The sequence below is a fragment of the Pleurodeles waltl genome, chromosome 4_1 (assembly GCF_031143425.1).
Source record: "Pleurodeles waltl isolate 20211129_DDA chromosome 4_1, aPleWal1.hap1.20221129, whole genome shotgun sequence".
NCBI classification, from domain to species: Eukaryota; Metazoa; Chordata; class Amphibia; order Caudata; family Salamandridae; genus Pleurodeles; species Pleurodeles waltl.
In genome coordinates, this window is record NC_090442.1 from 211,517,375 (window position 1) to 211,533,172 (window position 15,798).

Below are 15,798 nucleotides of genomic sequence, written 5' to 3' on the forward strand. Positions count from 1 at the left end.
CACAGATGGCCATGCATGGCAAGCGGGAGCATTAGTGGCAGCACAACAGCAATGGTGGGCAGGAAGGAAGGGAAGTGGCAGAACAACGGCCACAGAGGGTTGCAATGAGTGAGCAGATGAACAGCTTTGACAATGGATGGCAAGAAGGAAGGGGAGCAGGAGGAGAGTGCTTGGATGGAGCAACACAATACGAGGCCCTACGTCCAACTTCCTCCACTATGCATTGTGATGGGCATTTTACTTAACGTTACAGAAAGGTTAGAAATACACTTGAAAAACAAAGGTCACAGAGACATTATAATTAGGTTCAGACTTTATACACACAAAACCATAGAGATTCAGCAGTTATAGTTAGGGTTTATTTCAACTGTGACTCGTGCCCTAAGGTAACTATAACTCATGCCCTCGCCGTGCACTTCAAATTACCCCTGATATTACATCACTCATGACATCATTGATAATATCACTGTAACATTTGCAGTAAAAGTATTGATGAGAAAACTGTGCATGGCGAGGACACAAGTTATAGTTGCCTTAGAGCACAAGCTATAGTCACTTGAAATAACTCTAACAGCTGAATTTCTATGGATTTGGCACGTAAAATCTGAACTCAAGTATAACATCCCTGTAACTTTGTTATTTTTATGAATATATATAAAATCCCCTAAAAAACTGAAGATCACAGGGACATTATAGCTAGACGCACATTTTAAACATACAAAACCTTCGAAATTCACCTGTTAGAGTTATCTCAAGTAACTACAACTCATGCCCTAAGCTAAGTATAACTCGTGCCCCTGCCATGCAGTTTTTTTCGTCAAAACTTTTATTGCAACTATAGCATTACTATTATCAATGATGTTATCAAAGATGTCATGAGTGACGTAATTTGTGGGGTAATTAGCAGTGCATGGCAAGGGCACAAGTTATTGTTCCTTGAGATAATTAACTATAACAGGGGAATTTCTATGGATTTGTACGTTTAAAATTTTAGCCTAACCATAACGGCCCTGTAACCTTTGTTTTTTTAGGGAATTTATGTTTTTTTTAAATTCTATTTCTTAACCTTTGTTTTTTTTCACTAAATTTCTATGGGTTTTTGTTTTAACGTAAAAGTAATTTTCAATACTATATGTCAATTCAACCACCACCGTGCATAGCCTTTTGCCGTGCGCGCTGGCGGTTGGCCGCAGGGCCTGCAGCAAACCCCTATAACAACCCATCCCTTAAAACCACCCAACCCCATGCCGGGCACTGCCTTTGGCCCTGCGCAGCAAGGGGTTGCGCCCTGGTCCTGGCCTGCGGCCTACCGCTGCAGCCGAGCCCCCTAACCACCCAACCTCACTCTGCACACATCCTTTAGCCATGCGAAGAGGAAGTTGGTCCCTATCCGTCTCTCGGAGTGTGACAGGGTGTATCTGGGTGCGAGTGTGGCTGTGAGAGTGTCTATCTGGGTGTGAGAGCGAGTGCATCAGTGTCCAGTGGGTCTGTGAAACAGATGAAAAAACTCTGCTTTCTGCCAGCGGGAGCTGTTTGACAGCTCCCTCTGTTAAAAACTGATTTTGTTTGCTTTTGCTTGGTGGAAGCTGCCAGCTCCCACCTAGCAAAAGCAACAGCTACGCCCCAGGGGAGGACACCCCGGGACATAGTATGAGCTGACCCTGGTGGAGGTTGGCAGTCTGCAGAGCCATTACAAATTTGGATTTCCTTTAATTTCTCTAAAACCACTTACAGGATTTACACCAAATAACCAAAAGCCTAATCTGCCAAATTTTGAGTAATTCCGTCCAGTGGTTCGGGCTGTAGATGTGTTCAAACCTCCTATGGGAATTAACATGGGAAATGCAGGTTTTTTAGCCCCTTCCCCCTTTTTCTCAGCCCCCGCTTGATGGTCACCCTGAAACTTTCAGTGCACAACAAGAATCACTAGGGCACTTTTTTGGGAAACATGCGTGAAGATTCATCAAACAGTGCCAAAGATACAGTTTCAAGCTAGCATAGCTTATGAAGGGTGATACCCTGAATCGGGTCCTAGGATGCTTCTTTCTGGTCCAGGGAGTACCTGGCTTGGCAGTTCGGGCTGGACTGTTCCCATGAGGAACAGGGTCAAGACTGATTTGCACATGGCTGGGTCAAAACTGGAGTGGCATGATGAGCGAAAAAACGATGGATTAAACCCAGATCTTTGTGACTGGGGTGAATGTTTGCATTGTTCAGCATTCAATCCTTCATCTGTTCTTTTTGCATTTGTCGCCCCAAGTGGGAAGGGTATGCCCAGACGTGGGTCCCGTGCTCACTGCGCCACCGGATTCAAGCTAGCCTAGCTGATAAAGGGTGATACCCTAAAACTGGTCCTACGATGCTTGTTTCCGGTCCAGGGAGGACCTGGCTTGGCAGTTCGGGCTCGACTGTTCCCATGAGGAATAGGGTCAAGACTGATTTCCATATGGCTGGGTCCAAACTGGGGTGGTGTGGTGAGCAAAAAAACAATGGATTAAACCCAGATCTTTGTGACTGGGGGTGAATGTTTGCATTGTCAGCATTCCATCCATCATCTGCTCTTTTTGCAATCTTGAGAGAAAGCATCTGTTGCTAAGGCTAGAGGATTGGGGCGCCAACTGAAAAAAATTGGGAAAATGAGTATTGAGTCTGGAAGCGAAGAGGTCTATGTGAAAAGGACCCCATTTTTGAGAAAGAAAATCAAAGACCAAAGGATGGAGTCTCCAATCACTCCAATCTCCGAAATGACGGGAGTGTCAATCTGCTATGGAATTGAAAGTTCCTGGTAAGTATTCTGCTTGTAGAGAAATCTTCCTGAGAAGACAAAATTCCCATAGGCTCTTCGCCAATTCTGCTAGGGGCTTGGATTTGGTGCCTATGAGGTGGCTGATGTACTGGACCACAGAAATACTGTCCATGCGCAGAAGGACGGAACACTGTACTCAACTTTTTTCACGCTTTTTAAACACAAAGGAACCTGCAAGCATCTCTAAACAACTTACATCCAATTTTCGTTACTGTGAAGACCATGTACCTCCAGTCGAGATCGGACCACATCTCGCGCCCCATCCTGTCAGACTTGCATCTGACTCTAGTACAAGATCTGGGGCTCACGCGAAGATAGTCCTGCCATTCCAGGCGTCTATTATTATATTTAGGCGTCTAAATGGTCTACCCACCATTGAAGTTCTGTTTGCGATTCTGTATCGAGAGAAATTACGTCTGAATAGGATAGACCTCTGTGTAAGTGGCAAATTTTCAATCTTTGTAGAGCTAAATAGTGCAGAGGATCTGGAAATATTGCTTGTATGGATGACAATAGAAGACCGACTATTCTTGCGAGAGATCTTAGAGAAATGTGTGCGTTCTGGAGGGTTCGGGAAATTTCTGACTTGATGGCTGAAACTTTTGCCGAAGGCAGATGAAGATTTGTGTTTGAATAGTCAATTAGGAAACCTAAAAATTCTATCACTTTGGACGGAGTAAGAATTGACCTTTCTTTGTTGATAATGAATCCCAAATCTAAAAGAAGAGAGGAAGTAATCCAGAGATGTTCTTGAAGAAGAAGGATGCTTTGACCCATAGTAAGAAGGTCGCCTAGGTAAATGATAAGACGTATCCCTTGGGATCTGAGGAAAGCAACTACTGGTTTCATTAGCTTTGTAAAGCACCAAGGTGCTAAAGATAGACCGAATGGAAGGGAGGAAAAATGATAAGTTAGGTCTAGCCATTGAAACTGGAGGTATTTTTTAAATTTGTAATGAATTGGGATAGTCAGGTAGGCATCCTGAAGATCCAGTCTGACTAACCAGTTGTCTTGTAGTATAGATGGAGAATTGTCTCCATTCGGAAATGGCAGTATAATACAATTGATTGAACAAACGTAGGTTGATGACTGGCTTCTCATCTTTTTGTTTTTCTTTGGTACTAGAAAAATGGAACTGAAGAGCCCTGATGAATCTAGAAGACAGAGCTGTATGGCGTTTATTTATTTTTTAAGAAGGGATTGGATTTCCAGACATATTTGATTGGACATTTCTAGGAAAAAACTTTTGAGGTTGAGGAAATATTATTTGAAAAGGCCTGTCATAAAGTTCTATAGCATAACCTTGGACTGTAGATAGAACCCAGGGATCCGATATTATGCTGTGCCTTTTTTGTAGAAAATGTAAGCGGCAACCCACAACTGGAATAGAAGGAAGAGGCAGGATTACCTTATTGAAAGGTGGCTCTTGAGTTCTTAATCCTTCGACCTCTGAAACCCCTGGTTCTCTGAGGGTAGAATTGTGGTTTGAAGCCCTGGTAGTAACCAGTTTTGCTGAAGAAGAAGGACCTCTGTAGCCTTGATTCCAATAATTGCAGCCAGTAGAGCGATTCCTGCCTCTACAGGCTCTTCTAAAAACTTTGAAGAAGATTTTCTTCAAAGATTGTTGGGCTTTGTCTATGGAAGTGAAGGCGGTTATGTATATTTACTTAATTCCTTGATAAAGGAATCTCGAAAAGTAAACCTTCCACTTTGGAGGTCTAAGGGAGCCAGACTTGCTAGTTTTGGATCAAGTTTTAAGAGAATACCTTTCTTGCATTTGTGGGTTAATGCTGCGTTTGCATTTCCGAGGAGAGAGAAAGCTCCTTGGATCCAGAGTGAAAGTTCTTCCAGATCTAAAGTCTCATTCTCAGATTTAGCTGACTCCACCATGTCGAAAATACGGGCAAGGGGACCAACAATGTCTAGTAATTTATCCTGACATGTGGACCAGGCTTTGTCTACCCTTTTTCTAGGGTCCTTGCCAAACTTTGTGAAAAATGTAAGTAGTGTAGGGTCAATGGTGGGAGTGGCTGGGATATTAGAGGGGAGGAAAGATCTAAGCATTCAGATTTCAGTTTTGCCCTGGTCTGCTTGTCCAGAGGGGACCTTAATCTGACAGTGATATACTCTGCAACATGGTCCAAAGGGGACCATTCAGTGGAATTTGGATGATGTAATAGAGAAGGGTCCACCATAGGGCAATCCAAGGAATCAAAAATTATATTTTCAGCAAAGGAATCTTGTATATCTGTCTTAGATTTTTTAACCGGAGAAAAAAAAAAAAAAACAGAAACATCAGGAGAGTCCCGATCATCGTCCGTGTTATTGTTTGCCAAATCATCGTCAGTGTCCAAAATTTGAGATATCACCAATTTAGTGGGTTTAACATTAGTATGATTACGTTTTTCTTTACACTTAGAAGGTGACTTTTTAGACCCCTCCTTAGTAGGGCCTGGGAGGAACCAAGTCCTCATCCTTATCTGAGCAAATCTCACTGGTCACAAGTGCGTTCTTTTTGGTAGGGACAGATTGCACCTTCTTAGGATTTGGTAATTTCCTTCTCCTGCTTTCCGTTGCAGGATGGGCCGAAAACGATTTGGACATTAACTGCGTCATGGAAATTTCAATATTTTTGTCATTTTTCCCATGGAAGCAGAAACTGCTTGATGTACAGAGTTTTGAATAAAATAATTCAAATTATTTTTAGAAGATTCCCCTTCCTATCATCCTGTGAAGTTGGAGAACTATCAACCTCCATGATAAATAAAAAGGTGCTAGCAAAAGTTAAAATAAATTGGCAAAAAAGGGGTTAAATGGAAAGGGGTGTGTGAATATAGCGAAGGGCCCTCCCAGGGGGAGGGGACAAAGGGAAAGGAACTAATGTGAGGCCCATTAGGCAAGGGAGGAAAAAACCCCGCCTCAGGGGAGTGGTTACAGGCCTGACGGAGAGAAAGGGACAGTGAAGGGAGCAGAGCCAAGCACGAAAGATAGTATCAGAGGTAGAAAAATGCAGCTGGAAAAGGTATATACGAACGTGAGTAACATGGAGAGGCGCCGTCTGACAGGAAAAGTAAGCACGAGCGATTAACAGCAGAAAGACTGTTGTTACAAAATGTGCTGCGCGCGAATCAAAGCGCAAATGAGCATTCAAAAGAACAGCAATACTTTTCCTCAAATAAGCACAAGCACACAAAATAGAAGACCATGTGCAGTAAAATAGTATATACATATGGGGAAATGTACTTATCTTGACTGCAAGCAGCAAGAAAAAAAGGAGCTGTTCACAGTCAAGCGTCAATATATTACGAATACTGTTATGTTGCATTGTTCTATTCACTCCCATTGGCTGTTTCCTGTTATAGCCTCCTAGGAGTTGTTGCTTTCGATTTTTTTTCTTGACTGCTGCTGTTAAATTCGGCAATATTTGAGAAGCATAATATGAGCCTCTGGTCTTACAATAAAATGTGGTCACCCTATCCTAACCTTGCCTATAAGATTTATTGTACACGTATGTAAGAAATATTACACATCTGCTTATACCATGCCTCCCACCCCAAAACAAGAATTACAAGAACAGACTAAATACTACTTAGTCTTAGAAGCACGAGGCTTATGGTACGAATACAGTCATCCGCATTTTTTTAACCTATAATTTAACTACTTCATCTATGGGCATCCAAGAAACTCAACGGCCACTTCATGACATACCCCCTCCCACTTACAGAAGAATGTTACACCTGCTACTGGCACGACTCTCTCTCACCTTTACACACACAATACTATATATCTGCCAATTTCACCTCTGTCACATTCATACAGGGGACGGCCAGAACAGCCCACTCTGGTACTGGGGAGCCATGCTCGAGTCTCGGCGTCTGCTCAACAAAGTCAATTAATCTCCCAGTTCCTTAAAAAAACGAACATGAACATGCCTTTAACTAATTGTAACTGGTGCTCATGTCAAACGCTCCAAAACTTTCGGGAAGTTAAAAAAAAAAAAAGCAACATGTGTTCTCCCTATGTAACTAATATGGAGTACTTGCACGAAATATTTCACGCTCTTTCAAACATTAAGTAGCGCCATCAGAAGCCTGGCATCTGTACCTCACCTTCCGGCAGAATAAGTAAAAAATACACCTACCTAGCGTCTGACGATTGGTATCTCCCCACGTACATTCAGTTCGGCGCCGATTACTTCGAAGCTTGGTGATGTAAACAAAAAGACCGCCCTGTCACAGCAACCTACGCCAATCAAATGACCATTAACAAGTGACGACACGAGGATCACGTGACAAACATACCGAAATCGAAAGCACTTTTATGTTCCGCTGGGGTTTGTTACCATCGTTAACTCCACCCTTTCAAGGCAGTAGCAACTCATTTCAGAACGCTGCAAGTGTATACTGCTGCTTTTGGGTTCGAGGGACGTGGTCTGTCAATGTCAGTCGGATCAACTGACGCTGGTGAAACAGTGACATGAAATAACTGTAGCTGTGGGATGAGTGATGGTGGGTGAGCCAATTTATGAAAATGAAGAACAGAGCGAAGGGTCTGTGTTGGCTCTGGGAGTTCCACTCTAGCTGAGCCATGAAAACATATGCCATGTAAAGCATGCTACGAACAGCATAGAAAAATATAATGTCCCTTGTTTATTTTAATCTATTGTATTTTTAGCATTACACAAGTGCAATAGTGCTGCAGAGCAACGAACATTCCAGTCGCAATTACAGTATAATAAAACATTTTCTAGCTATCTTGTCAAGAATTTTCAATTCTATTAAGAACAAGGAGGCAAGGATTATGCTTCCTCTTTCTTTACTGAAAGAATACAGCAGCCAATAAACGTTTAAATAACCAAAAAACGACATAACACAACATTCCCAGAAGTCCAATCTGACCAATCTCTGGTCTACAGTCCCTATAAATGTCCTTGTGTCCTTAGTCCTTCCTCTTTCTTTGCCATAACAAAACAAGACAACCTGAGTAAGACTTAAATGTTCAATCCAACCAGGATCTTCGCCTTGGAATCCAACTGGTTACTGTCCAAACGCTCTGGTCACTGAAACATGGAATCCTTTTGCACCTTTTTTATCAGAACCTAGTAGAGAAATAACAGACCGCTAATATCTCATACAGAATGTGTAAAAAAAGCAGGGAAATCATATTAGACACAGATATCAAATATGCATCACCAATGTTGATAACTTCAAGGATGAAATAAATACCAAACCTATTCCTTAAATATGGAAATAATAAGAGTGGGATAATCTTCGCCTCAGTGTCGTTAATAGAATTGAAAATTCTTGACGCAATGGCTAGATATTTTTTATTCTATATCAGGAACGGAGGCTTCGGATTATGCTAGTTCAAAGCTGATCCACTAAACCGAAGCTATATCTACAATAGGTTTATGATAAAACACCTTAAATGTACTATCAGAAGACCAATCTGCAGCATTCATAATGTCTTCCAAACGAGAACCAGCTCCAAAAGTCTGAGAGGCCATAGCATCTCTCACAGAATGTGCCCCAAAGAAGGAAACATCAATACCTGCTTCAGCCAACAACCATTTAACCCTGGGGGCGGAGCTAGCCTGCCAGCAAGATGGCCGGCACCTCGTGAGCCTCTGCTGGGCCTAGGGCCTTTCTTCTGTATTTATCCTGTTAGGACGGGCTTTCTTGTGGTTTTCTGGCTGGCGGCACCTTGGAAACCGGGGTGCTTTTTGCTGCTGTGGCGTAGACCCGGCTGCGGCTGCAGAGAGGCGGACACGGGCGGCGGCAACAGAGGGCCTGGGCCACACCGAACTGAACGCCCGCGGACGATGCGGGCTTCCGGCCCGTGTCGGACTGCTGGGGGCAGAGAGTGGCTTCGCCGCGGCGTCACCGCAGCTTGTTGGGAGAAGGGAGTTCTGCGGAGGGCCGGATCAGCGGTCGGGTTGGACTGCGGCCCCCGCGGCTCCCGTAGACTGCTGCCCCAGGCTCCTGAGGCGGGGCTGGGCGCTGTGCGACTCAGCATGCGCTGCGGCCCTGTGGGGCCGGTGCTTCAGGGATCCCTGGGCCTGTCGGCCTTGTGGATGCGCCGATTGGTTGGGGGATGCGGGGGGCGCAGCTGCCTCTTGGAGCTGCTTACTGGAGGAGGGGGCTCTCCCGGAGGGGCCGATCGGCAGTCAGGCCGGACCGCGGCTCCCCCGTGACTCCTGCAACCTTGGCCCTAAGCCCCTGAGGTGGGCTAGTTGCTGTGTGGATTGGCGGGCTGTGTGGCCTCGTGGGGCCAGGCCCTTTGGAAACTGTTGGGCCCGGAGGCCTGGTGGCGGTACTTACTTCTCTGCCTCAGGAGAAGGTGTGGAGGAGGGGTCGCTGGACGTGTCGGTCAAAGCAATGTTTCTAGATCTGAAGAATAGCCTGTCAGGAATCGATGGGAAGCTTGACCATTTAACTGAGCAGTTGGACCGCATCAAAGTCCGAGTGGATGATCATGACTCCCGTATTGATCAATTGGAGGCGCGTACTTCCGGACTGCGAGAACAATTGCTGCGTATGGAGAGAGTGTTGGAAGTAATACGCGCTAAAAATGAAGATTTAGAGGCTCGCTCACTCCGCAATAATATCAGACTGATTGGCCTCCCGGAGTCTGCGGATATGGGCAGGATAGAGGATTTTATGGAAGGTATGCTTTGCAAACTTTTTCCTGGTCAGCTGTATCGTTTGTTAGTGGTGGAGAGGGGGCATAGGTCGCTGGGGCCCCGGCATCCTCCTGGGACACCTCCACGCCCCATTATTATCCGGCTACTGAATTATCGCGATAGGGATGCGGTTCTTTGACTGGCCCGAGAGCGCCGCCCGGTGATATATAAGAACACCGAACTGGGCGCTTTCCCGGACTACAACCCTGCATCATCCACTCGGGCTTTGATGCAGGCCTTCTTACCGATGAAACGCTCTCTTAGTCATGCAAGTGCATGGGCAGTGCAGGGGCCCCCGGGGCACCCCAAGTCCCCCGTACCGCCAGCCTTTCCATGGTGGTGTTTACCGCCGTGGCCAGGCTGGCGGTCGGGGACCCATAATCCCCAGGGCAGCGGTGCTTGCACCACTGCCCTGGGTTTAGTGGAGGGGCTGGCGGTATGGCCATGGCTATTACGCCACAGTCATTAGCTGGCTTACCACTGGCCGCCAGGGTCGTAATGAGGCCCTTAATCTCTGCAAAGAACTCCTTGTGCTGCACTTAGACGCACATCCTGCCAGAAATGACGCACAGTCTGCATCGCGGTCAGAAAATCAACGTGCGCCGAACCGGAACGACGCAGCCCAACTCCCCGCTTGGAGATTAATGCAGCCCCAGCATTGCAACTGTAACTTCGATGCATAGACCACTGTATTGATGCATAGCCAAGCTGGAACGACGCAGCCCAACTTCCTGCAAGAAGAATTGACACAGCGCCTGCCGTGTGACCGAAATTTCCCCGCATCACTCACCGGATCGACGCAGCTCCTGTGACTTTGCTCTGCACGCCCAGGATTTCTCTGCATCGTCCCTGGGGCGTCCAAATACCCCTCAACCAGAAGAGGATCCAAGTCCGCATACCAGAAATCGACGCAAGGCCATGGCCACATGAAAAATATTGACGCATCGTCTGTGTGCACCTGGAGAAACCGACACATATCTCCCCATTTTCCACGCATCTCCTCCTCTGCGGCCCCTTGCAGATAATTTAGACACAAACCAGGTACATGGTGTTTGCAAGAGAAACTTGTTGCTTTTAAGAACTTAAGACTATTTTTATCATTTCCTAAAGTGATATTTCTACGTGTACTTATCAAATCTTGATCATTTTGACTTGCATTTAATCATATAAATATAGATTTTTCTAAACCTGTGTGTTGTATTTTGGTGGTGGCATACTGTGTTATTGCATGACTTATTGCACAAATACTTTACACATTGCCTTCTAAGTTAAGCCTGACTGCTTGGTGCCAAGCTACCAAAGGGTGGGCACAGGATAATTTGGATTGTGTGTGACTTACCCTGACTAGAGTGAGGGTCCTTGTTTGGACAGGGGGTAACCTGACTGCCAAACGAAGACTCCATTTCTAACATTGGTTATCAGCGATGAGGATAGGACTTGTATTTGTGCTGTGACATACAATAGCTACGTGTACACTACCTACCCACAGTTGAATGTCAACTTGATTTTTTATCCTTTGCTGCGAATTTCGCTTTCTGCCTGACATTTTTAACTAAATTCTCATTCAACATGTCTCAGGCTGGGTCTCAAACAGGAGCTGAAGATTTTGACTTAGCCAAGCTGGAGACACACACTGTTAGCCAGCTGAAGGGGTTCTGCAAGGGGATGGGAGTACCTAACCAGGGTGCCTCAAGAAAGGAGGAATACCAAAAGGCGCTGAGGGCCTAGGCAGAAGCCCATTCAGATGAGAATGTTGAGGAGGAGGACCCAGAGGCTGAGTGGGGGATGTTACCCCTGAAATTGTGCCCCCTGCTAAACTAGGGAGCAGTGTCTCTAGTCATGGCCTGACCACAGAGGAAAGGAGGGAGGACAGAGAATTTCAACTGCAAATGGCAAAGTTAAACATGGAGGCAGAGGAAAGAAAAGCCAAACAAGTTGAAGCTAAAAGGGCTTTGGCTGAGAAGAAGATTCTTCTGGCTCATGAACTGAGTCTCAAAGAGCTGGACATCAAGGTGAGGCAGTCTGAGTCCAGCAGTGATGGTGGCAGCATACATGCAGGACCTGCTGGGGAAAGGAAGGTTCATATACCCAAAAATTTAGTGCCATGTTATGTGGGGGGAGATGACATTGATAAGTAGTTGGCTGCTTATGAAGTTGCACTAAGGGCTTATGGGGTCTCTGAAGAGCAATGGGGGGTGGACTTGTGGTGGTATGTACCAGTAGTGGGGAGGGACACACTCCTTGCATTGGATCCAAAGGATCAAAACATATACGCACCCATGAAAACTGCTTTAATTACCAAGTTTGGGCTGATACCTGAGAAGTACCGTCAGCAGTTCAGGGACAGCACCAAACGCTCCACACAGAACTGGGTAGACTTTTTTGATTACTCCAGTAAGGCACTGAATGGATGGGTGCGGGGCAGTAAAGTAGATGAAAGAGCATATGTTCAGTGTTTGCTTTACAGAGTTGCGCCAGCACCTATTTGACGGTAAGCTGACTGATCCTAGAAAGCTTGCTGAGGAGGGGGATCTCTGGGTTAGCACCAGAGTGTCCAAGACGGTACCTGGGGGGGACACCCACAAAGGTGGTCAGGGTTCCCATCAGAAGAAAGAGGGGGGGGGGACTTAAAAATAAGGATTTCTCAAAAGGCCCCAAAAACATTCCCCAAGGCGGGGTGGTAACCAGTCCCAAACTGAATCTGACAGGAAGCCAGGGTATTTTGACAAGAAGAAAGGGAAGTTTATCTCCAAATGCTTAGAATGCTTCAAGTGTAGACACTATAAGGGCGACTCCCAGTGTCCCAAGAGGGCACAGCCCCCCACTGGAGGGCAGACACCTGGGTTGGCTAGTATAGCGCCCGGGGGGAAAGCTCTGCGGAGCAGATAGAGGAGCCTCTAGTATCCCTGGGAGATAAGGAATTGGTGCCAAAAGCCCACATTCCTGCCAATACTTCCAAGTATAGGCAATCGGTCACCATTGATGGGCAAAGGGTAGAGGCTCTGCGTGACACAGAAGCCAGTGTGACTACTGTCAGGGGTCAGCTGGCGTCAGCAGAGCAGGCCATCCCTCATACATTCCACCAGGTCATAGTCGCCGACAATCGGGAGAGCCACCTACCAGTTGCTCTATTTCGCTTTGAGTGAGTTGGGGTCTATGGTACTCTAAAAGTAGCTGTGAGTCCTGCCATGCCTGTAGATTGTCTGTAAGGCATTGATCTTGAGCACACTGCCTGGAAGGAGGTAGAGCTCACATCCCACCTGGTGATGTTAGATTTGACTGAGTGGGTCTGGATGACCACATGGTCAATGGCTGCCCGGTAGGGGAGTTAAGGGCGTCTGGAGCCTGGAACAATGGCCCAGACAGCTGCACAGAGGACGGACAAGGGTGTGGGAAACTGACCCAAGATATTCCTGGGGTGGTTGACGGAGTCCCAGAAGAGGAGGCCCCTGAGCCAACTGGGGAGGATATTACCATCCTGGGTAACCTGCCTGAGCTTGCTGGCTGGCAAGTGGAGGGTAAGCCAACCAGGGAGGAATTCTGCAGAGCGCAGAAGGAGTGCCCCACTCTTGAGGGTCTGAGGCAAAAGGCCTCAGCCCAAACAGCAAGTGAAGCCTCTGGCGATCACCACATATTAGGAGAATGATCACCTCTACAGTGAACCTAAGGTACCGGCCGTTGGGGCACCACAAGTGCTGGTGGCCCCCAGTGCTACCGGGCCTTCCTACTGGGCCTGGCTCATGACATCCTCCTAGCAGGACATTTGGGGCAAAGCAAGACCTTTGCCAGGCTTGGCCCCAACTTTCATTGGCCTTGTCTGCGGGTACCCTCAGATGCTTTCTGTAGGTTCTGCCCAACCTGCCAGGCTAGTGGGAAGACAGGGAAAAGGCTCAAGGCCCCCCTGATCTACTCTCTGTCGTTGGCACCCCCTTTGAAAGGGTGGGCATCAACGTCATTGGTCCCTTGGCCCCCAAACTGCCCTAGTCAACAGGTTTATCCTGGTTTTGGTGGAACATGCCACCCACTATCCAGAGGCAATCCCTCCAAGGACAGTGATTGCACCGGTGGTGAGCAGAGTTCTTATGGGAATATTTACCCATGTGGGGTCCCCAAAGGAGGTTGTGTCTGACAGAGGCACAAACTTCATGTCAGCTTACATGAAATCCATGTGGGATGAGTGTGGGGTAACCTACCGGTTTACCACCCCTTACCATCCTCAAACCAATGGGCTTGTTGAAAGGTTCAACAAGACCCTGAAAGGCATGATCACTGGCCTGCCTGAGGCCATGAGGCGTAAGTGGGACTTCCTATTGCCATGCCTTGTCTTTGCTTATAGGGAGGTGCCCCAGAAAGGCATGGGGATCAGCCCCTTCGAACTTCTCTATGGTTACCCTGTCAGGGGGCCACTAAGCCTAGTAAAGGAGGGATGGGAGAAAGCTCCCAAGAAACCTCCCCAGGATGTAGTCAGTTACATGCTGGCCCTCCGCAACCAGACACTTCCTGGGAAAGAAACTCTGCACCAGAACCTGCAACCTGCCAAGAGAAGCTGCCTAACTGCCCAAAGGACTCACTGACTGCTTTTCTGCAAAGGACTGCTGCCCTGCTGTTGCCCTGCTGCTTTGCGGCCCTCTGGCTCTGCTGAGAAGTGCTCACCAAGGGCTTGGATTGAGATTGCCTCAGTTTCCTTGAAGTGTCAGGACCAAAAAGACTTCATCTCTGCAAAGAGCTCCTTGTGCGGTGAAAATTCGACGCACAGCCTGCCAGAAACGACGCACAGCCTGCATTGCGGTTAGAAAATCACTGCACGCTGAAACGGAATAACGCAGCCCGGGTCCCCGAGTGGAGCTCGACGCAGCGCCAGCGTTGCGATCAGAACTTCGACGCACGGGCCACTGGATCATCGCATAGCCAAGCCGGAACGACGCAGCCCAACTTCCTGCAAGAAGAATCGACGCAGCACCTGCCATGCGACAGAAATTTCCATGCATCACCCACCGGATCGACGCAGCTCCTGTGACTTCATCCTTCATGTCCAGGATTTCTCTGCATCGTCCCCAGGGCGTCCAAATACCCCGTCACCCAAAGAGGATCCAAGTCCAAGCGCCAGAAATCAACGCAAAGCCCTGGCCACGTGAAAAATGTTGCTGCATCGTTGGTGTGCGCCCGGAGAAACTGATGCACACCTCCCCGTTCTCTGCGGCCCCTTGCATATAATATAGACACAAACCAGGTACTTGGTGTTTGCAAGAGACACTTGTTGCTTTTAAGAACTTAAGACTATTTTTATAATTTCCTAAAGTGATATTTCTATGTGTACTTATCAAATCTTGATCATTTTGACCTGCATTTAATCATATAAATATTATATATTTTTCTAAACCTGTGTGGTGTATTTTGGTGGTGTCATAGTGTGTTATTGCATGACTTATTGCACAAATACTTTACACATTGCCTTCTAAGTTAAGCCTGACTGCTCAGTGCCAAGCTACCAGACGGTGGACACCGGATAATTTGGATTTGGTGTTACTTACCCTGACTAGAGTGAGGGTAAGGGAGTATTTTGTTCATGTGTAATATCCAGTGTAGCATACTACTGGGGGAACATCCCATGGTAAGGTGGGGCAGCAGATACCCTCCTTTCAAACTGTCTGTCATATTCCCCGTTACCCCTAAAACCCGAAATCAAAGTCCCGCTGACATCTCATGGGAGATTCCGTATCAGCCATAGGCAATATCGGATCTGTGCCGTCTTCTATCTCTTCCCTGTCCTTTACCAGTTGGTTCATCATCAGCCCCATCTCCAAATTCCTCTCTGCATTTTTATCTGTGCATATCTTTCTAAGCCTACATTCTTCAGCCACCTCCCACGCCAGGAGGTCAGCTTTCCATTTTACATTGTGTTGACTGCACAATGTTGGCCCAAAGAATACCAATTCAACACCTGGCCAGCACCAGGCCTAATTGGGCAAATTTATATCCCATCCTCCCACCATCTCTGGGGATCGGTAAGAAGCCCAGGTTACAGTGGCATATTGTCAGAGTTTTTAAACATTAATTTAGAAATATTGATGCCTTCCCCTGCTCTGGCAACAAAGTCACTAGTGAAATCAGAGACAAGTCAGGTGTTATGTGTGCCTCATATGTGGCCCAATTTCTTAATACATTGTTGAGATGGCATGCCAGCTGGGTAGAATTCGGTCGAAACGTGGAACATTGTGGGTTGGTGAATTCCGGGACGATGGTTGGGTGAAAAGATTAATTGGGACTTTGCGATGTGATGTTCTGGTGCTATTACTGCTTATAGATTCAA

At 46.8% G+C, this 15,798-nt stretch overlaps 1 protein-coding gene across 2 annotated transcripts in view; it reads right to left on the reverse strand.

Annotated features, from left to right (window-relative positions):
* DDX11 (DEAD/H-box helicase 11) overlaps positions 1-15,798 on the reverse strand; it is a 593,235-nt gene that overhangs the window by 444,976 nt on the left and 132,461 nt on the right. The window contains exon 1 of one of the 2 annotated variants that reach the window (XM_069228146.1): positions 6,948-7,035. The exons of the other annotated variant lie outside the window; for it this stretch is intronic. The gene's annotated coding sequence lies outside the window, so the exon portion shown is untranslated. Of the gene's footprint in view, positions 1-6,947; positions 7,036-15,798 lie in introns of those variants that run through there. 2 annotated transcript variants of the gene reach the window in all.